This window comes from Solea senegalensis, linkage group LG11 (assembly GCF_019176455.1).
Source record: "Solea senegalensis isolate Sse05_10M linkage group LG11, IFAPA_SoseM_1, whole genome shotgun sequence".
NCBI classification, from domain to species: Eukaryota; Metazoa; Chordata; class Actinopteri; order Pleuronectiformes; family Soleidae; genus Solea; species Solea senegalensis.
In genome coordinates this window covers 6,893,631-6,919,405 of record NC_058031.1, presented here as the reverse complement: position 1 = coordinate 6,919,405, position 25,775 = coordinate 6,893,631, and the positions used below count along the sequence as shown (strand labels likewise).

The following is a 25,775-nucleotide window of genomic DNA, read 5'->3' as shown; positions in this document are numbered from 1 at the left end:
TACCACTTATCTGGGTTCGAGTCACGGGGGAAGCAGGGTCAGCAGCGAGGCTAAGACACTCCTCTCCCCTGTCACCTCAGCCAGCTCTCCCTGTGGGACACCGAGAGATATAATCTCCCTGGCGTGTCCTGGGTCTGCCCCAGGGTCTCCTTCTGGTTGAACACCTCCCCAGGGAGACGTCCAGGAGGCATCAACTGGCTCTGAACTACATCAACTGGCTCCTCTCAATGCAGAGGAGAGGCAGCTCATCTAAGCTCCTCACCCTCTCTCAGGGTGAGCCCAGATACCCTGCAGAGGAAACTCATTTCGGCCACGATCTTGTTCTTTCGGTCACTATACCCACAGCTTGTCACCAAATAATCGGTGACTTGAGAGCCTTGCGTTTTGACTCAGCTCCGTCATCACAACAGAGTGCGAGAGAGAGAGTAAGTGTCCCCCCGCCGACTTGAAGTGGACAATCCCCCTTTTCCTGGCTGAGCACCAAGGCCTTGGATTTAGAGGTGCTAATCCTCATCCTAACCGATTCACACTCGGCCGCAGACTAAGCTGCAGGTCACTGTTCGACGAAGCCATGGGGACCATGCCATCCACAAAAGGCAGGGACGGAATCCGTTGGCTCCTGAACCTGACACACTCCACCAGCCTGTTGCACCTCAAAATCTTGTCCATAAAAGTAATGAACAGGATTGATGACAAGGGAAGCCTTGGCGAGGTCTAATTCTCTGAGCGAAGGAGTGCCGACCAGGACCTTGAGAAATTTGGGGCAAATCTCATCCCTCCCAGGGTTCCTGCCACTGCAGAGTAGTTTAACTGTACATGAATGAGTAGTGACTGTTCTCCAATGATTGGTCAACAGAGAACACTCACTTCCGGAATGGAACGGTAAATATGCTCTAATTTAAATATATCATGTATTAATACATAGAGAGGATTCAAGGCTGCGTGTGTTTCTTTTTAAGAAATAAATATCAGCGAGTTATCCGTGGTTAGCGCGTTGTGTTGAATGTATTGGTGGGCTAACGCCATCCGCTCCACACACCCCACTGTGGAAACACTTTGGGGTGTTTATTCTTCCAAACTGTACTGCTCTGGGTGGAAACACAGCTAAAAGGTTCTTGCAGACTATTGTTTGTTTGCTTTCTCTTCCGCCACGGCGAAAGATCAGAGCACATTAAGCAAAATTAGCGTAATGGTGTGTGAACGACCCACGGCCACAACAAGCTGTTTCAAATTCCAATTTGTTTTGTTCAATATTCCGAAGCAGATGTGAAGCTGCTTTGAGGCTTCAGAGGATTAATTTAGATCAATCGATGACACGCGTCCTGAAAGTGTCAGCGTCTCTTGTGCAGAAGTCGCTCTTCACTGCTGAGATCCAATGAAGTGATAGTGCCGTAAATTATACCTCCCTCACACTCAATGGCACACAAATATCGCTTGTGACGGCGAGACTCGGCATTATTTGCAAAAGGGCGAAAGGCTTTCAGAAGCTTACATTAGCCCTTGTCGATGGGTATGCATGAAAGAGGGAATATTAAAATGTCAACGGTTCTTTGCTGAAACAGTAAAGATTAAAAAGCACAGAGATGCTGGCCAACACACATCCTTACGAATCAAATTTCACAGCGATGAGTCTGTGGCGTTTACTGTACTGTAAAGCAATGCTGTGAATGCTGTGAAGACCACCTGCAGCTACATTTACATCTGTGGAGAGCCGCAGTGTTGCCAGGCAGGACACTGGGCCAGACAAATCCATGGCTTCACGCCCAGAACTCTGCTGCCCTGTCCTGAAACTCAAAGCGCCTGTCCAAACCTGCTGCTAGTGCAACCTCTATCACCACTTCTAAAAGTATAGAGAAGTGTGTGTGTGTGTGTGAAAGGGAGAGAGATAGACAGATAATGGACTACAACACACTGTAACACAATAAGTCACCTTCTCTCGCAGGTCATATCTAAGAAATTCACTGCTACCAGATGTAACACTACAGCATCAGCAACTTGGACCAAACTTCCCCCCTCCCTTTCCTGTTTTTACTCCGTTGCTCAAACAATCCACAGTCACTGTGAAGTCCAGTGCAAACAGCTGCTGAACCAGAAGCACAACTGGTTTAAATGTTGAAGAAAACGTTTACTAAATTAAACTAGACTATTGACTCTCAGAAAAAATGTGTCCTGATGTTGTAAATCATATATAATATAATATTACATAATATAATGTTTATGCACTGTGCAATCACACATCATTTCTATTAAAAGTTTAGTCTCAGATTTATGTTTAATGTTTCTCTGTTTTTCTGCCCATAAAGTATTTTAAAGCAAAAATAAATTAAAAAAGTAAAATAAAAAGAAAACAAAATACAATTTTCTTCTTTTCTGGCTCTGGGGCAAAATGTTATATTTTATCAAGTTATGATCAACTTTTTATCAATAGCTGCTTCAAAACCATTATATAATTTTTGGCCATACTGCCCTGCAGCAACATCCTCTTTTGCGTATCAAGGTAAAAACACTATGTCCTCATTCAGAGTGTGAAAAACACACCATGACATCGCTCCACAACAATGTTAGAGAAGCACAATCACTACAAATGTTGACATGTCATGCATGAAACCAGTGGTGTAGTGTGGTTAGTTTGTGGGTTTACTGTCACTGCCACTGCCACTGCCACGTCTGTAGATTCAGGAACAGACTGTTGAAAACACTCAAAAAGCGTTGCTTGCTTCCTTTTCATTTCCCCTCGCTTCTATGTTCTATGTAGGGACAGTAAAGATCAACGGTCATGTTGAGTCCAGACCACTTTCCCCAGCCACATAAAAAAAATGCACTCAAAGCAGCTGCCAGACCAGCAGTGAAATTACCTACAAAAAGAGCATACACATGATGAATCATCTCTATGAGTGAGAGAGATCATTTCTGTCAAAAAACATAGTTTATACGTATCATTGCACATTTTTAAGTGGTTAATCCCGCCCCTTTTGTATACCTGTGTATCACGCAGACTTAGACTGTTACGGAGATTTTGATTGTCAGGTGAGACGAGCGAGGACGGAGTGTCTGGAGTCAGTGATGAGTTGAGTTGAAAACAGCTCAGATCTGAGGAGAACTGAGACAATGAACAAGGAGATGCTAACGGTTGGGCCTCCTCTGTCATTCTGTCTGTGAATCCCAGAGTTATGGTATATCTGAGGGGGAGAGGGGAGAGGGGAGAGACGCCCAGTCAAGACGTCTGACTCTTTCCTCTGCTGATACCTAGAGTCGACCTTGGGGAGGACTGCGTAATTGTGTCATCGTTGGTCTGCCCCAGTTAGGTTAGGTTCAACAAAGATATAATGAGGAACAATCTGGAGACAAACGATGGGCTGCCAGGGTTACACACGAGGCCTTTGTGATTTGCCAGTTTCAGCTGGTCCATACTGAGTTGTTTGTGCTAAGGAATGTAAGTTGCTAATTTAAAGAAGAAACTATACGTTTTTCCTCTTACATACACCACTGTATGAAACAATTAAAAAAAGAAGAAATCTCTGGCAACATACAGTAAATCTCACTGCTGCTGTCCGTGTTGGAGCCTCGGACTAAACAATTATCGTTATCATTTTAAAAAAGAAATTGCAATTACAAAGGCTGCAATAGATTGTTGCATTTTTTTTTTTAATTGTTCCGTGAACTTTGCAAATTAAAAATGTAATACATATAGTGTTTGTTAGAAACAGTTCCTATGCAGATAATTTGCTGCACGTTTTGTCACAAATCAAGTTGTGAGTGAAATATCTGTCAGAAAAATGACATCTAAGTAGATGTTTTCCACATATTATTCAGTTGTATTTGTAAATGTTGCAGCACACTCAGTGGGCCTGTATGATAGTAGCCACTTAGCGCATAGAAAGTATAAAAATAGTCATGGGTATTTCTGTTTGGGGGCAGGTGACAGGTGTGTTAACAGTGTTTGTGCACTGAGCACATCCACTGTCATAAATGTAGGGAGAGCCTGCAGTTTGACGGTCAGAGGTGAGGGTTTGTCACATACAGTGTAACATGTATAATACATGTCCGGACCGGCAAAGAACAGAGAAGCTCTGAACACAAACCTTTCACGACGCCATGACGACACTACACGTTTACTGAGAGAGAAGTTGTTGCCTCTCGCATTGATTACCTTTAACATCTCATGCTGAGCGCGTTCTTGCGCAGATTTCTTGTTGATGTTTGGATTATGGAAAATGCACACGACTGATCCATCTGTGATTACAGCGAGGTGTGATCACACATACATCCTTTCATCTGCTGTTTGCACAGCGTTGCCGAACCACCAGCTTTGTTTGGATTCAAAGTGTTTTTCCCACTTCATCGTAAATGTGTCACTTTCACCTATCAATGCAGAAATGGTACAATATGTGTGAACATGTCTTCTATATAGTGCGCTGTGCATCGATGTCAGACGTGCGATACAAGCATACAAGTACATTATTGTCCAAAAAGTATCTTTTAAACGGGATGTTTATGTGCTCAGGTCGTCTGGCTCAAAATGTGTTTGCAATGTTGTGGCCCAAATTATTATTAATAATTATTAATCACGAAGAACACGTCGTCTTCATCTGAGCAGAGATTTGTATGTGTGAGATATACTGAAGCGCCTCACCACACTTTCATTGCTTGTCAGGTTTAGCGACAAAGTGAAGAGTCTCAGTTTGAGGACATATATTCTTTTGGCGGTGTGCTGACTTGCAGCTCACACAATGCTTTCATTAGGAGCCTGTTAGCCTTCGGTCTGCACTGCATCACCATCCTGGCAGAGACAGACGGACATAAATATGAGCAGGTACACAGGATTTCTCCAAATAACAGTATCTCATCTTCTCTGCAACAGTTTCCAGCCACTGCCCCAACTGTTTTATTCCATGGATATAATATATGATATATAGATATAGATATGATATAATGTAGACCACAATTCAGTTTGATTTACTCGCTTTTTGGCTTTTGAAAGGTGTTCGTTTTTCATGAATTGTGTACTATAATTGCCACAAAGATGCAAGTGCATATTATGATGTAAATTGTTTGTTTCTACGCGGCTTGAAAGCAGCACACAACACATGCAATCGACAATCAAAGTATCATCTCTTTTACTACAGTTGCAAATAATTTAGTGGGTGTTTTTGCGTCATATATTGAACAATTCTACTGGAGAGGAGAGAAAACTAAAAAAAGAATGTGAATACAAGGACAATCATACTTACATTCAGACTTTGTAGATCAGGCACTAATAATCCACAAAGACAGTCAGAGTGGATGAGCTGTATGTGTTTCAAAACACTCCCCTGTGCATATAGTTACACAATTTGGGAGTGGAAACAGTGAAAACGACACATCTTATCTCCATTTATAAACGTCATTAATCATCAACTATAGATAGCTGATTTCTTCAATAACAAAATCCTAATAAATGAAATTCAGTGTCTCACTTTTAGTTTGACTCATGCAGGTTGAATAACTGGAGTGTTGCGGTTAATAAGTGTTGGTGAGTCAGCAAAAAAAAACCTAATTATTGACTGTTCCTGTAACACGGTTTCTCTGCTTTAAGACTCTGTGGGTACTATGTGAAAGACCGCGAGACACAAACGTAGCCGTGCAGATTAAAGAGCAGCCTGAAAACGGAAGCAGCTGGATCGGCTCTGTTCATTCATTCATTCATTCATTCACTCATACATTCATTCATTATTGGGGTCGAGTGTGTTGTGCCACTGATTAAACTGATGAATCAATAGACCTGACTTCAATCAGCATGGGAACGATACACACATAACAGAAAGTGACTCCGATGAGGTAGTGGAATTTACTCGAGGGACGATCGGAAGGAGGCAATCATTAGTGGTCCCAGAAGATCATGAGTGTGTGTGCGTGCTTGAAACACGTGGGAAGGTTGGGGGGGGGCTTTTTATGCTGCAGAAACTATTCACACATGCAGGAGACGGTGAAGCAGTGGAGCTGAAGATGCACTAGTCGGCGCCTTAAGAATGAAATTAAAATCCATTGTGTCGTACAATGGGTTTGGATCACACTGACTGTGCATGCATGCACGCACACAGCATTCATAGTGAGGACTTTCATTGACATAATACATTCTCTAGCCCCTTACCCTAACCCTAAGTGCCTAACGCTAACCTTTACTCTAAACCTAATTCTAACTCGAAACCAGGTCTGAAAAAGTGGTGCAGTCAGTCAAAATGTCCTCACTTTCCCAAAATGTCCTCTCTTCCTTATATAAGTTTTTGGTCCTCACAAAGATACCCATACAAGAACACACACACACTGACTTGTGTTATCCCAAAACTTAACTATAACCAGTTAATCAGTTAATGCCTAACCCCTCACCTTCACCTAACCACAATTCCAATCTTAGCCTGAAAAAAATTAATCAGTTCCTTCAGACATTAGGTTCTGCCTCATTAGGACCAGGTTTTGGTTTCCATGAGGACTACTGGTCCTGAACAAGGTCAATGTTGATGCCAGAAAATGTCCTTAAGAGGTAACAAATATGACACACACACACACACACACACACACTGCCCCAGTGCAGACATGCGTCAGTGCGTAATTTCTCGAGCCATGTGTCCACATCAGTGCAGTCACCCTACATGCAGATGTCAGGAGTGTGTGTGTGTGTGTGTTAACATCTGCAGGTTGTGATTTCTTCTACAGCATGTCTCTGTCCTCATCCTCCAGCTCCAAGTGTCCAGTTCATCATCAAACTCTTACAAAACACTTTACAGCTGCTTCAAACCAGTTTTCAAACAAATCCTCGTTCTCATACAACCGCACACACAAGAACAGCCCTTTATTGTGAGTGTTTAAAAACACACTATCCTCGCATTGGCTTTTACGCATGCAGTCACGTCCCTGCTGTTCTCAGATGCTGTAGTGGAATGCGTTGGCAGCAGATTTAATGTCAGACAAAGATTTGGGTTTTAGTTAATTTTGAATGTGTGGGGCTTAAAAAAAGAAAAAGGAAAATAGAGAGAGAGGAAAGGAGAGGTGGTTTTCAGTCCTGCTGCGCCGGTGGGAGGGAAATATTTGTGAAGCAGGAGCGAGGAAGGAGGGGAGAAAGAAGAAAAGTAGGAAATCTCTGCAAACCCTGGAGTCTCATTCAGCACCACTCGCCACTGGACATCGTCTCAGCAGCGGAGTTGATCGAGACAAGAGGAGATTTGTTTCAACACAGAACCTGGGAGTAAATGAATCAAAAAAGAAAAAACGCAGGGCGCGTTGTTTCCACACAGCCACACATCCACACCTGTCTCATCCTCCTTCTTCTTTAAATCGGACTCGTGTGGCGGGTTCGGCACGCAGCGTTTAAAAGAGCAGGCGAGTGCAGAGCTCACTGTGGAGCCGCCGCTGCCAAACAAAGACGCGGGAAGAGACGGAGGGGGAAAAAGAGAAGAACACTGGATGTCACCAGAAGTTCACTTTCACCACTTTGGACTCACTTGGTCAAGGAGGAGGTGAGAATGCTTCTTTCTTTTTCTTTTTTTTAAATTATTATTCCTACACTCTCACGCGTTACAGCGTGTAGTGATACGGCACAGTCATGCACCGCAGCAGCAGCTGCTGTGTTGCGCCGTGGCTTCTGTCTCTGCTGCGCAAATATGTCACTCTGCTCGACGATTACGCGTCTCGGGTGGCAAGTTGGTGAGCTTTAAAAAGGGGGGATCGTGTGAGGGATAGGAGTGAGTAGTGAAGCTTGCTGTGATTTGGATGGAGCGCACTCTCACACAGACTTTTACGAACCGCTTTCCCTGCGAACATTGGCGCATGTGTGTGTGTGTGCGCGGCGCGCGCGCGCGTGTTTTGGCTGTTTCTATGGTTTCTCTCTGATCTCGGAGTCAACAGATGAATGTGCTGGAGTATTGTGGAGCAGGGTTGAGCTCCGTGGGTCTCCCGTGATGAAAGGGGACACAATGCACCCCTTCATCACATCAGCTGTATCTAGGAGCGCCCCCCGCCTGTAAACCCGTCTCTCCTCTCTCTCCTCTGTCTCTCTCTCTCTCTCTCCCTGCTTTCCTCTGCTCCGCCTGCTTTGCTGTTGTTCCTCACAGAAGCAAATCCGTGGAGTCTGCAGGTCTGATCAACGCACAGACACACACGCACACAATCCATTTTTAAACTAATGAAATCCAACTCGGAGTGAACGTTGGTGCCATCGTGGGGATGCAGTGAAATGTGTTGCCGCTTTGCTTGAATGAAACACTGGCACCTGAGCATATTTGCATTAAAGGACGCCCTGGTGGCTTCATATGATTTGGTGACAGCACACTTGATTATGTATCACTGTCAGAGATGATGTTTCCTCTACACGATGAAACATTAAAATAACTGCCTCTGGAGGAATGTTTCAAAGAAAGTATAAGCAATCTATAATCCCGAAGGATATGAATCACTCTTTTATTTATTTTCACCACACATGCAGGTGCAGAGGAATATTATAAGCTCAGTTTACACTTCATCCTTTCAGTTTTTTCTTTCTTTATGGCACTGAAGGTTCGTTAAGTTGCAGTGTAGGAGCCTCAGGCTCTCTCATGACATCTCATCTGCTTCAAATGCTTCACTGGATTGCAATGAGTGAAAATGATTTCATTTGACATGATCATCTTAAGAGAGAAGAGAGGAAGTGGAATAAGGCAAATGACAACAAGCCTCAAAATAGCCAGATTCCATCCTACACGTCACAGAAATGTTTACAATTCTGCAAATAGATTGATTTGATAATTTAGTCACTGTTATAACGCATTTCCTTTTCATCAGTCATTCATAAATATCACAGTAGGACGCGGACTCACTGAATCATCGCAGCACTAACCTTTAAGCCACACCACACCGTCTGGAGTGTAAATCGCAATCAGGTCGTTGCTGTTCGTTCACAGTGTGTTTGCATTAGTGTTGATGTATGAGAAGAGTTTTCACTGGACATGAAGTCAGCTGCGAATGGAAATGATGTGCGACTGCTGTTGCACCTGCTAATCCAGAATCTGAAGTTACAGTGTGATAGCTCTGATCCTAACCTGGAGACGTCTGGGGAGTGCGTTTATATTTAGAGATTATTTGGTTTCATTTCTTATTTCTTCTTTTATTAATGCCTTGATTCAGCTTCATTAAAGTTACTGCTGCTGCTGCTGCTGCTGCTGCTGCTTAAATGCACTGTATCTGCCACTAGGGGTCTCTCAAGCAGAACAATAATAGAAAAAAGGACCTAGTTTGATGATGCCACTTATCTCATTTCTTGTCTCTGTTTTCAAAAAGACATTTAAGCAAATTAAACAATCCTTTACCTTGAATAGAGATATTGATTTCAATACATTTTAAAGTGTTGAACATGTAAAGTCTCATTGATTTTAGATATTTTCATTCGGAAGGATTACATATTATACCTTTAAATGAGTGTATGAGGGATTTTTGTTTTTGTAGCATTCTATCTTTGCATCTCATTAAGTGTCCTGAAATGTCCTTAATTTCCTGAACAATTTGCAGAAATGACCTTTTATTTCCTGCCCTGACTCGAAACCCTGCATCTCTGCAGCTCTGCACCAGCCTTTCAATGAGATCCATATCAATACATGGCGGTGTGTGGTTTTGATTATTAAGGTTAAGGTTCAGGCCATAGTTCAGCTACGGGTCTGCCAATCAGGGGAGGGATTACCGCGCAGTCTGGGAGAAAGTGCTGAGACACAATTACTGCAAAATTTATTGTTAGTAGGTCACGAAAAAAAAGAAAAGGGGGAAAAAAAAGAAGCTTGCATCATAAAAATCTCAAAAATTCCAGTGGGAATAAGCGAACATTCAAAAGTGTACCATGCTGTATCCTGCAGGTTTTCTAATAACACAAGACACGATTCAGTATTTTACTCTCATTTACAACTTTCTGCCTGAAAACAAATGGCAGCTCATTAGGATGCGGAGACGCTCCTCTAAACAGACTAAGAGACTGTCAGCAGTTACTTTTTAACCTTTATTTTTCAAATGAGTTTCCCTTGTACTGTAATTTGTTCCTGACCTTATAATGTTCCACTCATACCCAGAAAATCACCCAGGATATGTTTACTGTCATTTCCTCCGTCTCGTGTAATTCATTTTCCACGCTGCTGTGAGTTAGTGTGACATTATAGGAACAAGGTGGGATAAATTACGCTTGTCTGTCAGATTCTCTCTCTTTTCACGCGGGGCTGAAAGTGAGAGCTTACGTTCCAGCGTTGACGTCTCTGGCAGCTGAGTGAGACAGATGGATGAAGGACGGATGGACAGACAGAAAGATGAAGAGCTTTTTTCTTTTCCTCTCTCTCTCTCTCTCTCTCTCTCCCCGTGTTGGATGAGTTGCCTCTTCTTCTGTTGTTCCTTACGAACGCCTCGTAATCATGGAGAGTCCAGGCTCTGGATCACCTCCCCGGCTTTCTCCTCCTGCCTGTCCATCTGTTCATCATAGAGCCGTCTGTGTGGCCTTGCTGTGCTGACCACAGTCTGACCATCTCCAAACAACAGCAGCAGAACCCAGCAGAGTCCTCACAGCCTCGACAACACAATCCTATTTCACAAACTGCTGATTCTTTCCCCTGGTTATCCTTTAACAAGCTTTCGGCTCTTTTCAAAGCTCAGTCATTTTCTCCCAAATGTGTCTTTTGTTAAAGTAGATTTGTTGCAGACTTTGGAGTTTGAAGGTTTCCTCTTCTTTGTTCGGTTGCTCTCGTATAAATAAAACAAGTAAACAAACAAAAGTCTCTTCTCGGTTAGGCAGTGCATGATAGCTCCACACACCTACAGGTACAACATCTTCATTAGAAGCCTGTTGACAGTAATCAGACGTGACATCCACTGGCACTCTGGTTAATTTAGCAGATTTACAACACAAACAATGCAGCAAATTATCTTCCTATCCCAGCATGACACTTCTCCATAAAGGAGACACATTTGACAAGATCGAATTAATCTTTGTTTTGTTTTTTTCCTGTAATGACACATGCCGTCCTGAGCAAACTGTCTTTGACTCACATTCGGAATCATTTGTCCCTCAAGACGAGCAGAATTCATTCACGGAACAAAATGGAGCCGCGTTAACACATCAGCAAATACCGAGGCAGCGTTTCGGTCCGCCACACGGATGCATAAGAGAGACGAATGTTGTAATGGACACTTGGCTCAACCCTCATTGTGCTGCGTTCAGCTATTAAGATAATTTCCTCATCAAGCATGATGATCATATGGTATTTAACCATTTGATATCAATTCATCGCTTCATGAGATAAAGCTATAGGACAATTTGAATTTGCAGGATTTGATTAGATTCAATTCCATGATGCATTTTGATGAATTGCATTCTCATTTTTCTACAGTAATGCACTGGCTACTTTCTCATCTATCAGTATAAGCAGTCTACGGCGGAGTATTAGTGCCACCCATGAAGATTTTTATTTATTTTTTTGCGTGTCAAGATTAAACTCAAAATATCATGTCGGGATTTAAGACGACGTGTCGACTTTAATCTGGACATTTCGTCTCGACACGTCCAGTGAGTGATCCGCCACTGAATCCGGACTGTCAGTCTCAAACGTGGTTGGAATGTGAACGTGAGTTTTTGGCCTGCTGAAACTCTTTTTCATGACTGGAAGTGGTAAAATATCAATAACGTACAGGTTCGACCGTAATGTGACCTTTGTGAAGTATATAGGTGCAAAGCTCTATTTCTCTGCTTTCTGGTATCCAACCATCCGTCTTCCACCACTTCATCCTCCACATGAGGGTCGCAGGGGGTGCTGCGCCAACCTCAGCTGACATAGGGCGAAAGGCGGGGTCACACCCTGGACAGATCGCCAGTCCATAGTTTTTGAATTTTCTACATATCCCTAACGAGTTATGGTAATGAGAAGTACACATGCCAAATCCTTTCAGCCACGACAGGATAGTCACAGAAGGGTTAAACTTGACATGGCAAAAAAACATTTCTTCACACTCTGACCTTAAATATGAATTTAAGATTTTCTTTACACATTAAATTGAAATGTTCCATCCACCAAAACAAAGCAAATGCTTCTATAGTCTCGCTGCGGCCTCTAGCAACTGGGAAATCAACGAACTATGTTACCTGGCTATAATCAATTATGTGTTCTGTCACTCAATAGATGCAGTGTCACAATGCATTTGGCATCCTTAAAATTGGTGCTGTACGTTAATGTTGAATTAGATGCTCTTATCTAACACCAACTGTACAAAATACATCGATATCAGTCAATAAATTGTAAAATGCTTGTTTGTTTTGGGGAGTTGTTGTTACTTTTTGCTGCTGGTATGAAATCTAAACATTTTGATGTTTACATGTTCTGCCAGCACCTGTTGGGCTGAACGTCTGCTGTGAGTCAGTCTCAAATTATTAAAGCTCCTCCGGTTCAATCATAGCTTTTATTTCGTTTTATTTTCCTCTCTCCCGCTATCATCACTGCTGTAGCCACCGTAGTAACGTGAGTCATGTGGATTTGACTCGTGCAACATCTTTAGAGTTAATTACGCTCATAATAGACCAACCGACCACACGTACCACTAATTGTGCTGATTTTCACAGGTGTTTAGTGTGAGATAGACTACATCCAGTTTCTATCAGTGCAAAGGTTCGGTTATGGGGGTTCGGTTATGGCGGCTGCCTATATACTGTATGCAGGATAACCTAGTTTTATACATTCCTCGAATCTTACATTTACATTATTTACAGGACATACAGTATGCGCGGTAGAGGACGGCTCCTTCACAATGCTATTTCACATTTAGGTCATGCGCTGCCAGAGGTCGTGGTGTCCACTGGTGGGTCATTAATCTGAGATATATTCTGCATTAACACTCAGTCTTGCTTGGATTTTAGACATTTTGTTTCTGTCACTCCCTGTTTTTATGTTCTGATAAATATATGGGGTCATGCCTCACATAGGGCCCCCCTTCTGGGATTTTCATTGATATTCACAGTGTGTAAGCAGAGGCATTTCCCACACACACACACACACACACACACTTTCATTGTCACTGTTATGGCCTACCCACTACTCATGAATATTTATGATTGAATCTTCAGAGGAAAGAGCTACAGCTCGTAAACTACACACTCGTGCCTTAGAAACAAAGTCTTTGTGCAATCAAAGTTTAAAGCTGTAAACTCTAAATGATCAATATATCGTCTCTTTTGTGTGTGTGTGTGTGTGTTACAGATGTGATCATAATGGTAGCATATGGCAGTGGCTTTGGAGTGATTAACATTTTAATCAATATGATTCAGTTTGAGGGGCTGGATGGGGGGTGAAGTGGCCAGCATTGTTGCTAAAAGGTCACTGGTTCGGATCCTGGTTTGACGGATGACCTTTCTGTGTTCACGTACTCTGGCTCCTTCCCACAGTCCAAAAACAAACTGGGGATATGTTTAATTTGAGACTTGTGACAAGTGAATGGTTGTGTGTCTCTGTATGTTGACCTTGCGATGGACGAGCAGCCTGTCCAGGGTGTATCCTGCCTTTTGACCCAATTTTAGCTGGGAATTGGCTCCACCCTCACCTGCACGACCCTCATGTGGCGGCTAAAGTGGTAAAAAAATAAATAAATGGATGGATGGATTCAAATTGAATGGAATCCATTTCAGTAGACAATGCTCTAAAGTGTACACAAGTATCCCCACTTTTCCCAAAATACACAACTTCAGGGCCAGTTCCTTTTAGCTGCAACAGACCACTCCAGATTTTCCAGATTAGTTCTTGTTCTCCACACCAGGTTCCTGGCTGAAACCTCTTGCCAGCAGCAGTGGGAAGGCAAAGCCGAGTTCCTAAAACCTGCATTCAACAGCCAGCCAGCTCTCTGTGCGCCATTCCTGGCCCTGATTACAATTTGTTTTCCACAGCAGTGTGGCTCCAAAGAAGTGTTAATGTTTTTAATGTAACTTTGTCAACAACCTGTTTAAAAATCACACAATGACACCACTGATATAGAACATTAACTGTTTAACCGACCTAAGATAAAACTGAAAAGAGGCAGAAATTGGGTTTCGTATTATGAAGTTAACGTGACAGGACATGTGAGGGATATTCAGCTACAACATACAACTTCAATAAATGTTCTTAAATAGATTTTACAGTGTGTAAAAAATAGACAAAACATAATAATACTGTTTCCAAGAAGAAGCCACGTGGAAATATTCAATTATATGAGCATAACTGTAATGTAATAAAGTCTTTTAAAAGAATGTAGTAAATTGTGTCTGTGTTGTGACGTGACAGCTCTGAAAACAAAGGGACTTTCCGCGAATCCTGTACAAACATCGTGAACCAGGTCGTAATCTTATTCCGCTCCTGCTCTGTTCTACAGTGAATGATTAGACGCACCGTACAGATCAGATTTTCTCATTAGCCTGCCGATGCCTTAAAGGAAGACAGATGCAAAATGTGTTCATCTTCTAAACTAAACTAGTTCAAAGACCAACAGAGGTATCACAGTTGGCAGACATGATTAATTGCAATCGCATCTTCCCCTTGTTTTACCTCAGTCCACTGTTTCCCCAGTCGAAATATGAAGGGCGCACGAGAGGAAGCTTTGGATAAATATAAATCTGAGGAAGCAGAATGTCATTGTTTCCCAGCAAAATGCATTCAAATATTGACTCTTCAAGAGTGCACGTCGGTTACTTTAGGTCACTGTTAATTGGCCGGTGCAAATTAGCTCGAGAAAGACGTGCGATCGATGTCCGGAAATAAATAAATCAAGTCCAAAAAAGCAGGATAATGTTTTATTCAGTATCTCCTGTATTCTTTGTCGTCAGCGGTTCAGTCTCGCCATCATATCACTCCTCCACTTCCACAGAGTGTGTTGTGTTTAACAACATTATATTGTAAAGGGAGATTGCCATTAGAGGCTTTAGCTGTTTCACTTATTGTGTTTTGCTTTATAATGGGCCTGCAGGGCTACTACATGCACTGCAGGTCCACTTAATACTGTGCTGATCTGTTAGAGCCCATTAGTCAGGGAATCCTTGTCATTGCCCTTGCCCTTCTCCAGTACCTCACTTCAGCTCACTGGTAATGAGATGTCTGTATTTACTCCAAGTCCTGATTACAAATGCAGAGCGATGTGGGATACCGTGTCTACCACTCCCAGCTTTCATGTCCTGACACCTGTGAATGGGGGGGATTTAAAAACGGCTGCTTATTTTGCAAACACGCAGACGCAGGGCAGGATCAGGATCAGGTGGAAAGTGCAAGAGAAAACCATGAGATCCATTAAAAAATAAAACACGAAGAAGGCAGCGAATTAAATATGAAAGATACACAAAATACAAGCTGCACAATAATGTTGGTTATGATGCTCTTGTCTGCCAGTAATAATATTTATGAGCTTGTTTTGCCTAATAACATTTTAGAGGATTATGTTGTACATTTTTGTACCACACAGAACAGTGGATCAAGAGTGAGGGCGAGGTGGATGATGGGCATTTTATTGGTCTAAAATGATTACGATTATGTGTCTCTATGTTTCAGCACAGGCAAACAACAAACGTTTCCTGAAGTGAAACACCTACAATCCTAATTCTGTCGTCCTGAACCAGAAGTGCAGTCGCTGTGCATGAAATTCTTGATATTTTAGAAATAATGCAATTATTGCAAACTATGAATATTTTTTTTATATATAATATATAACAGAAAGAATGATGTAGATCTTTGTAGATATAACAGAGAGCTCTGGCCACCACGTGGCTCATTTTGTTTACACAGACGTTGATGTTGACAGGAAAATCTGCATCGGTGCAGGTGCTGATTTCGAGCCGCCAGAGTTCACTGTGTCGTTTAAATCCAAGGAACTCAAGCAACATATTGCAAAGCTTGACAGACTAAATATATCTGACTCTGATAAAGCACCCGGGGCTTTTTCACGTGTATGGAAACAGCCAGAGCGAACACTATTCCTGACCTACAGCATCCCAACATCCTCAACTGAACTTCCCCTCGTCTAACTCTGGAGAATGCACACACATCACAACACGATAGAAGCATGTAAAAATAAACAAGACATTGAAGTTAATTAGAGGTTAAGAGGATCCCTGAAAGCTTACAACAGAGTGGAGAGACACAAATGCACACAGTCTGGCTCATTTATTCTCTGGGGTCCACCATCACTGAGCTTAACGTAGCATTATGATAGCGTTTTCCTGCCAAGATGGCGTCGTTTCAACTGTGACTGATGCAGGGCGAGACTGAGTGACGTCAGCCACCTGAGCTCTCGAGAAAAGAAACGGTAAATTTCACTTTCGCGAATCTATTTCTGACTCGTGGTATTTCCGACGGCTTTGCTGTGTGAGCAGAGAGGTGTGCGACGCATCGTCAATGAGCTGTTGTGAGTCATATTTGTTTAATGACTCGGACTCCCCGTCTGACTCACACACTGTGTCCTGTCTTTGTTTACAGCGTGGCTGTAATGGAGGTCCCTGTAGACTTTTTCTTAGTCAATACAAACACTATTCTACACCGTGGCTGCTTCGTAAGCACAGGTACAGAAACACACAGACACACAGTGCCTCAGGCTGCTCTTCTCTGGATGTCTTATCCATGTACAAAAATATTAGCAGATGATGTGGAAAGCATTTGATCTACTGGAAAATTCCTCTGGATTTAAATCTTCTATGCCACAGACATTCTGAAGGCAGCAAGGATATAGAATAGTAAACACAAACGCTACACAAAAAGGCAACTATTTAAAAGTCATTGTTGGATAGATTCAGAGGAAACTTTTTTTTATTATTGTACAGAGTAAACAGGAACTTTGAAAAAGCATCATGACCTTTACTGTGATGCTACTATTTCAAAGTGCATGCTGATTCTAGTGTTTCTCCATACAGAGGCCTCACACAGAGCACCTTTGTATAGATCTCTGATGGGCAGTGTGAGGTGCTTTGGCTCATTCTGTCTGTTTAGTAAAACACTGGATGCTCTGAAGTGATTTCACCACTTCCTGTTTTCTGCCAGAATGTGGCTCTGGGGATGGCAGTGTTGGGATTAAAAACATCGATCGGGGCTAAAATTATCTTAAAGAAGGACATGTTGCTCAGATATTCGATCGCTATTGGTCTAAGTCACTGACACAGTATTGGAAAAGGAAAAATAAATAAAATAGCTCATAAATGCTGTAAAGTATGTGACATGAAAAAGCTCAACAACTATCTTGGACACAGATACAAAGATAATGAAATCGCCGCATTTTGGTGATCCGCAAACCTCTCCTTCAACACATCATTGTCTTCATTTATGTGGTCATGTGACGATAACTGACTTATGGCACATAGTAGAATAGTAAAATATTTGGACAGTTTTGTCAGAATATTTGGTGAAGACATGGTGGTGCAGTGCCTAGCATTGTTGCCTCACAGCAAGGAGGTCACCAATTTGGATCTCGCTCAGACTGTGGGCCTTTTCCTGTGTGGAGTCTGTATGTTCTCCCGGTCCGTGTGTGGGTTCTCTCCGGCTTCCTCCCACAGTTCAAAAACATGCAGAATGGGGACAAGGTTAATTGGACGCTCTAAAGTGACCACATTTTGACCCTTGCATTGGGATTGACAGCCGGTCCAGGGTGTGACCCTGCCTTTCACCCTATGTTAGCTAGGATTGGCTCCAGCTCCCCCTGCAGCCCTCATTTAGAGGACAAAGCGGTCTCACTCAGCTGTTTTATATCACATTTAAAACTTATAGGGGAGTTTCTTTATTTTTCTCCTATTTTTACTGTCCTTTCACTTGGAAAGCACATTATACTTAGGCTAAGTACACACACTCTATGTATAGATACACTATATGGACAAAAGTATTTGGATGCTTGACCGTTACACCAACACGGACTGTAATGACACATTAAACTACATATACAGTACTTCAATATGGAGTTGCTCCCCCTTGAGCAGCGATAACAGCTTCCACACTTCATGGAAGACTTTCGTCGAGATTTTGAAATGTTTCTATGGGAATTTGTGCTCGTTCATTCTGCAGAGCGTTTATGAGGTCAGGCACTGATGTTGGATGAGAAGGCCTGACCTGCAATTTTTATTCCAGTCATCCCCAAAGGGGCTCGATTGGGTTGAGGTCAGGGCCAGTCAAGTTCTTCCACACCAAGCTCGAAGTCAAACCATGCCTTGTGCACTGAGGCACAATCATGTTGGAGTAGAAAAGTCTTCCTCAAACTGGTGCCACAATCTTGGAAGTATAGCATTGTCCAAAATGTCTTGGTATGCTGACGCCTTTAGATTTTCCTTCATTAGAGATAAGGGGCCGAGCCCAAAGCCTGACTGAAACACCAGTGTATATTTTTGTCCACATAGGGTAATAAACATGCTTTGCTGATGTGGCATTTGGTTTATTCATTATCCCGAACATAGTTTGTGCATACAGTATACAGTATGTATATATCTAGTGCATATACCATATACACACACTATTATACAACAGGAGGTTAACAAGACCAGGTATTTTTGCAACTATGAACTGGCTCTAAAGTAGTGCTTGTACCGAGAAGCCGTAATTAGGTATATTGTGAGAAGGATAGGCCACGCTTCCAGGTGTAGTGTGTGGGCACACGCAGCCAGTCTTTCATCACACTGTATTAGAGAGCAACCACCCGCATTGCCTCGAATAAGTCTCTCTAATGAAATGCTCCATCTCTGTCATCAGACTGCCATTTTCACGATCTATTAAACCTCATACATTCGTTGTGCTGTAATGCATTATGTGCCATTGACTTCTGCTATCCCGCAGGATTGTTTCAGTTAGGAGGAGGAGGAGGAGGAGGGAGGAGGAGGAGGGAGGGGGCCCTTGCTCGAGCTTCATCAGAAAATCGTATGATTTTTCATTTCATGGATTTTTTTTTTTTTTATGGAGTTCTAGATTACTTCTCGTTTAATGTTCCACATTGTGGCCTTTCCTCAGTATAAATTAAAGACAGCCGCGATAGCCGAAGATCACTTTTAATGCACATTGCATAGATTCTTTGATGTTAATGTGTTTAGCAGCCACCAAGCCCAACACATAACATACTTTCTGTAAAGTTGCACCCCACATAAATGACCAAGGGGGCGAATTTTCTAATAATCTCCACCACCAGAGTGGTGAGGCTGCGTGTAATGGCAGAGCTTAGATGTTTATTTGACTTTAGATCATGGGATTTGTCCACAAGGCACAAAATAAATTACACATTTTCAGCTCCAGGGATCATCCCATGTGACAACTTGGTGAAAGTAAGAATTTGACCAAACACAGGATGCATCACATTGTTTTACTGAAGATGCTTCTCCATTTAGGAATACTCTGCACTGTAGTATAATTTATAGGTACATGAACTTTACTAGATTTTTGACATATACTACTTATTATATTGTATTGCATGGCATTGTTGTGGTTCCTGGTTACTTTACGGATTGAGCATTTTCGTGAAATAAACATTGATTGCTTTATAAAATTAACTGCACTGCTATAGTTCAAACCATCTGTCTTGGCTTGGGAGCCCTTCAGGTTTGTTATCTGTTCCACCAAAGAGACATTTCCCCTCTAAACTTCTTTGATGGTTTTGTTTAAAAAACATTTAAAGCCTAACGAGGTAAATCCGACATCTCCCAAAGGCAATTCACAGCCAAAAAAGACACACAAATACAAATTTGAGCATCACAATGTTGTTATTATATCCTTCCCCCTTTCATTATCTTTTTATTTTTGTTCTGGTGGGGCCCAATCCCCGGTCTATGCTAACTTAAATCACCGTCTCCACCATCTACAAAACAAAATTATTGGTATACAAAGATGAATCAAGATTAAGTCCGACCGTTACACAACATACTGTTTACATCAGGATCATCTTCCACTATTTAAGGGTAGTAAAATCGTAATGAAGCGTCTTAATGAACATTTTCACGATAACACGTTCCGTGTGCCGCCTAATCCGATCATTAAACATTCATGGAATGAACTGAACTAGAAGCTAAACCAAACAATCTGACAGTGATGTAAGAATAAATGAAGCAATCCAGGGAAGACGGGACCTCACGTTTTGTTACTTTTACGTTGATCACTTTGAGCTTGGTGGTTTCAGATTAAATAATGAACACGTTAAGAGATGCAAACGAGTTCACAAATAGTAGGTTCATCAGTAGATCAAGCAAATCAGGACTGGGTTTTTGGCGCATTCTCCACTGCGGCAGCACAGAAGGAGTTCACTTCCACAGCCATTGCAGCACTTAATAACATATCCCGCCGCTAACCCAGCTGTTGTCTGAAGGCCTTTTTACTGTCAGTTGATGCTTATGAGGTGTCCTTGTTTGTTTGTTAGGCATCTATTTTATTGCTGTTCAATGTTGTGTAATGTTTGCCAAGTGCTGCTCTATTATTCATTTCATGGGATGTAATTTGTGAAGGTGAACGTACAGCGTTGTGGAACGGAGTTCTCCCCTCCTGGGACAATAAAGCTAACTCACTAATCAGCAGAAAACCAATGAATCATTTCAGACGTTTTTCAACAAAACAACAACAACAACAACAAACAACTCTGGAAGCAAAAACAAATAATATCCTTTGGTTCAGTCTCAACACGTTTGGCATTTCCCAGTTTCTGTTATTTTTAAATGTAGAATGACCACCTTTGGTTTTCAGGGTTACTATATTACAAATAGATTAACAAAGACGCTCCACCAATAAATTAATATTTTTTTCCGTGACATAAATACATTTTAATTAGATTAAATGAAGGCAGATTAGATTAAGGCGTTACACACAATATATCTTGTAATCATCTTTAACGTATAATAACATTACATCTTCCAGGATCATACATAACAGCGTACTGCGGGTCTATTTGAGGCATTCATTAAGGGAGGGGGGGAAAAAACGACACTAGTGTTATTCACTTAACAAAGGGCTGAGCTGAATCGTTAATACTAATATTGGTTAACAAGCCCCATAAACGGGAGCCTCTGCCAGAGAGAACCACCGTCTGTTTCCTCAAGCTTATTGTGTGGGATGTGCAGGATCATTAGAGGCTAATGCTAGTGTGGTTGAGGTCAGCTGCTGGAGTGATGAAAATATATAACCTCTGAGGACACCATGCAAAGCTCATGGGTCCATCGTGAAGGATTTTCCTTTTATACGCCGACTCTGTTGCTACATCGACCACCTACACCGTGTGCTCCCTGTGAACCGCTGATACGTTTCAGTGTTTTCTCTGAGGCTGCTTTTTGTCTCAAATGGATTACGCTATAAGATCAATTTCATTTTTTCATCTTTTTTTTTGAGGTGGAAGGATGCGTGATCACATCTGAATATCCTGCTCTCATTGCATATACACTCACCGGGCAATGCTTTAGGTATGATGTGAATAAATAATGTGCCCGGTGTGGAACACTATATCGTATTTTTAAGGTAATATTTTGATGGTGCCATGTGGTAATGCTATATTATTCATCTTAATATTTAGCAGACGCTTGACTTTAACACTTTAACACAGAGCGAATCGTAGACGACAATTTAGAATTACACAGCGGTTTGTGCTATCGGCAAAATTCTAGGGCTTTCTGAGAGCAAAGCCAAGTCGAAGCCAACATGTGGTTATTACGGTAATTTCACTCGCGCTGTTGCAGGAAGCCGTAGGTTTTTGTCACCAAAGAGGAGATTGAGACATTGAGACAAAAACATTGACACAATAACTCAAAGAAATGCTACTTGAAATACGTGTTACTCTGGTGTGTTTTTCTCATACACTATTTTAACATGCAGTAAACTGTAAATAACTGCTAGATATTGAAAGTTATTCTGGAAAAATGGGCAAAAGCACTTACTCACACAACATTTTCTCACCCTTTTATGGTTAAAATAAGCCAAAAAAGTCCAGAGGGACATTTTGAGGCTTAGGTGTCAAAGGGTTATACACGTATTCTAAACCATATTGCAGTTCCGATATGTCCGAAAAAAATCACCATTAGAGATCTTACTCAAATTGTTCTGCCTGATGTTGAACAGTTTTATGGAAATTTATAGCTACATTAACACAATAATTATTCATATATTGACAGATAACTGCTGTTTGCAGCTCTACCACTAATTAAAATATCCATCCACCTAAATCCAGGGAACATCTCTGCTTCATTGTCTGTGGCTCAAGCAAACTTTCAGCAGCTCTGAAACAGCTTAAATGATAATACTCCTGTATAAAACCCCTTTGTGAATTATTTTTTTCACACTTGTCCCCCCCCACACCCTTGCCTGTCATATGGTACATGACTAATCTACTTAAAACAAGTTGATAGACTGGTACAATAAATGAGACTACTTGGCCATCTGAGGATCTGTCTTCATTAGGAGTGGATCTGGAGAGAGTTTCTATTAGCTCGCTATCAAGATGGGGGAGACTGTGAGGAGGAAATTACGCATGTCACAAGACAAAGTGCGGGCGGCCCACAGCTAAGCCCAATGGAGGATGAAAAGCCTTAATCAACGACAAGGACCGCCGCTGACAGGGTGCCATGATCGCCCCATGCGTCACAATGTGGAAAATTACATCCAGCCTCTGACAAACTGACACTTGCTCTGTGAGTTTGTGGCTGAACGGAGGAGAGGATGGCACAGTGCCTCTGCTTTTCCTGTCCATTGTATTTCACTATCAACAGTCCTCCCTAAGATTTAGTTTTGTTTTTTTGTCTCATTTGCAAAGGGTTATAATAACACTAAGTGTTCTTAGGAGGATAACAGCAGCAGAACGAGGCCCAGGAGGACCCTATTCATAACTTAAGGCGATAAATGACATTTAGTAATGAAAAGGAAGACTTGAAACTATCTGAGGATGTTTTCACATGAAATATTTTCACTCAATTTGAATGGAAATTGGGTTTTTCTTATCTATTTCCGCTTTCACTCTCTTGTCCTTGTCACATTAGACACATTAAATACACAATGAATTCCTTTTGTTAATGTCAGACATGCGTGTGCTATTGTGCCAGTATCACTGGGTGCACTATGTAAATTGCTTTTTTCCTGTCGTGTATCAGCATCTAAATAGGGATATCAAGACACAAAAAGGATGGTGTTTTTATTCTGTTTTTCCCTTTGCTGAGCAGAGAGTTAGATGAGGTTGTGGCTACATTACTGGTGTTGTGGTTGGGTATTAATCACATTTGAGTAGTTGTTGGTATTGGTAACGGTATCTTTTTACTGTGCCTGAACATTACGGTCTTAGGTTGTGAAAAGCCAGAATAAACAGGCTGGTCTGGGTCAAGCTTGGTTTGTTCTTTTATGGACCCGTGCTGTGCTCTCTGTGCTCTATAACTCATTCATGGCTGCGTCACTTTCTCACTCCGAGTTAACATTTCTCTGTTCACGTCGATGTGCTTTGTGCAATTATGGCACGATAGGTTCAAAGTAAATCGCTGGTACCAATATAATTCGAGTTGCTATACATGTCAGACGCTGAAGAGAAAAAAAGTGAGCAGGTGTTTGATTTGTGAAATCACGTCTCCAACAGAACAGCTACCTGGCCTGGTCACCTGACTATAGCGTCATCCTTTGCCAAGGTTATTGGATATGCCTGCTGGTTCTGTGTCCGACATCGAGCACAGATAATCAATCTGCTCGTCTGAGGTAATTGTTCTAATTAATAAACAACAGCATGTTGTTTATTGCTGTTAAACAACAGCAATAAAAGCCAATGCTGTTGCTATATAGAAATAACGTCTTGTCACAACATTTTCTTTCTGATGGAAATCTGGTTGCCTCCATTACCCACAGCAATTGTCAAAACATGAAGCCTCAAGCCTCTAGACCAGGGGTGTCAAATTCATTTTAGTTCTGTGCCACGTGCATCTCAAGTGGGCCGGACCAGTAAAATAAATTATAATTTAAGGAAGCATCTTTTCACACAACATATTATGAACAACCTGGAATTCCCTGAGATAAATAAGTGCAATTTCAACACTATTATGCCAAAGTTTACCATTTACACACGTGCATTATAACTTACAGATCACCGTGGATTTACAAAGGCACAAACACAAGGTATCTGGGAGTGACAAATATTGTATTTCACATTATGATTAGATTCTAATCATAAATGTTAATAAGCTCAAGTCCCTTCAACTCCTGAGGGGCCTCACTTGAGGCAGTGTATTATATATTATACATTGTGCAGCTCCTTCTAGAGTCAAAAATAGATTGCAATAACTTGTTTCACACATGCAATATACTTACTTTTGTAAGACTTTGATGAGTTGTCCCTGACATTTCCTTTATTCACAGTATGTACTTAACAGGGACAGTACACATAATTAACCCTGAAACAACTGTCTCAGTCTAAGAACTGGAGAACTAAGCAAGAGGAGTGGTGGCTTTTAATGACTCACAAAGTAGTTTCCATTGATGTGCATGCGAGTAATTTGTGTTGGAAAAAGCTGCGTCCCTGCTGCTGCGCACACAAATGGAAAATCAGCCATTCTTATTGAACTGAAATAAATGAACGTCATTCATGGCTCCAGTTGATGATCAGTTAACCATAAACACCAAACGTCCGCCGGTTCTAGCTTTATATAAATGAGCTGTTTCACTGTTTCATGATAAATCCGATGAGAAATCAAGAGAAGAACACAGAAGTACGAACATTATCTGCAAGAGCGGCATAACTCCAGCCACTAATGACTCTTATAATGAGGCACAGACCATTGGATATATAGTCGAGCTTAAGAAAGCTGTAGTGAGGTCCAAAAGACTCCACCATCTACAGTTAATATGAGAGTGTACATATTAGAGTCAGCTCACACATCGGCTCAGTCAGCACATCTTTTACTGTTTTTTGTGCTGTTTTCTTTCGGCTGAATTGTGATCATTCCCTCATGTGCAAATGTTCCACCAAAACTAGTTCTGCATGACTGTTTTGCATCCGGCTGCGCGTCGCTTTGTACAATTGTAATTGGTTTGAATAAACATACAAACAAGACAGACTGTTCTTTCCCCCCCCCTCTAGCTGCTTGGATGCTAATGTGTGCAGCGAGATCACAGCACTGTGAAGATAAATATGACCATACGAGACTAACCTGGATTTGATGTAAATGTGCTGGATGTAGCCAACAGGCTAATTCTCATCTGCAGGTTGATGTTCTGCAGTAAAGCACACATGCCTGTATTTAACCATATCCAGCTGTTTTAAACCACACCACACTGAACACTGTCATTTCTAAGTGTTGTTTGTCACACCTGGCACACCACAGGGTATATTTCATTTAAGTAGTATCTGCTTATTTTTTATTTTGCCATTGTAGATTTGCTGCATATTTCACTTTCACTTTGCCAGTGGTTATGTAATGACGCTTGTCGCCTGGGGTTATGCCGGCACAAGGGACCGTGCGCTCTTTTCTGACTGAGTGCCAAGAAAGAGAAACTCGGCTTATAAGGAGCAGGCACACAGGAGTGTAAACGCCTGCTCTCTAAATCCCCAAAGCTTCATAAAAGATTGAATGATCAGGAGCGAAAATGGCATCCAAACAAAAGCAAGAGACACTGTAGTCTTATAAAGAACGGGAGTATACCACACCGCAGATTTAAAAGGGTTCACATGGGTGTGATGTGAGGTTGAGAGAAACGAGCCTGCAGAAACGACTGCAGTTCTGTACGTTCTTGCAGGCGGCCGCGCTGTGGTTTGTAGGAAACGTCTCAGCACGGCACCGTGACACTTGTCATCTCCACCGGTTTGCAGTGATGGGGCAATGTGAGCCC

At 41.8% G+C, this 25,775-nt stretch overlaps 1 protein-coding gene across 2 annotated transcripts in view; it reads left to right on the top strand.

Annotated features, from left to right (window-relative positions):
• The first annotated feature begins 6,898 nt into the window (after positions 1 to 6,898).
• The window catches only part of grm4 (glutamate receptor, metabotropic 4), a 168,486-nt gene continuing 149,609 nt past the window's right edge, over positions 6,899 to 25,775 (top strand). For both annotated transcript variants that reach the window (XM_044039431.1, XM_044039432.1), the window contains exon 1: positions 6,899 to 7,493. The gene's annotated coding sequence lies outside the window, so the exon portion shown is untranslated. The remainder of the gene's footprint in view (positions 7,494 to 25,775) is intronic.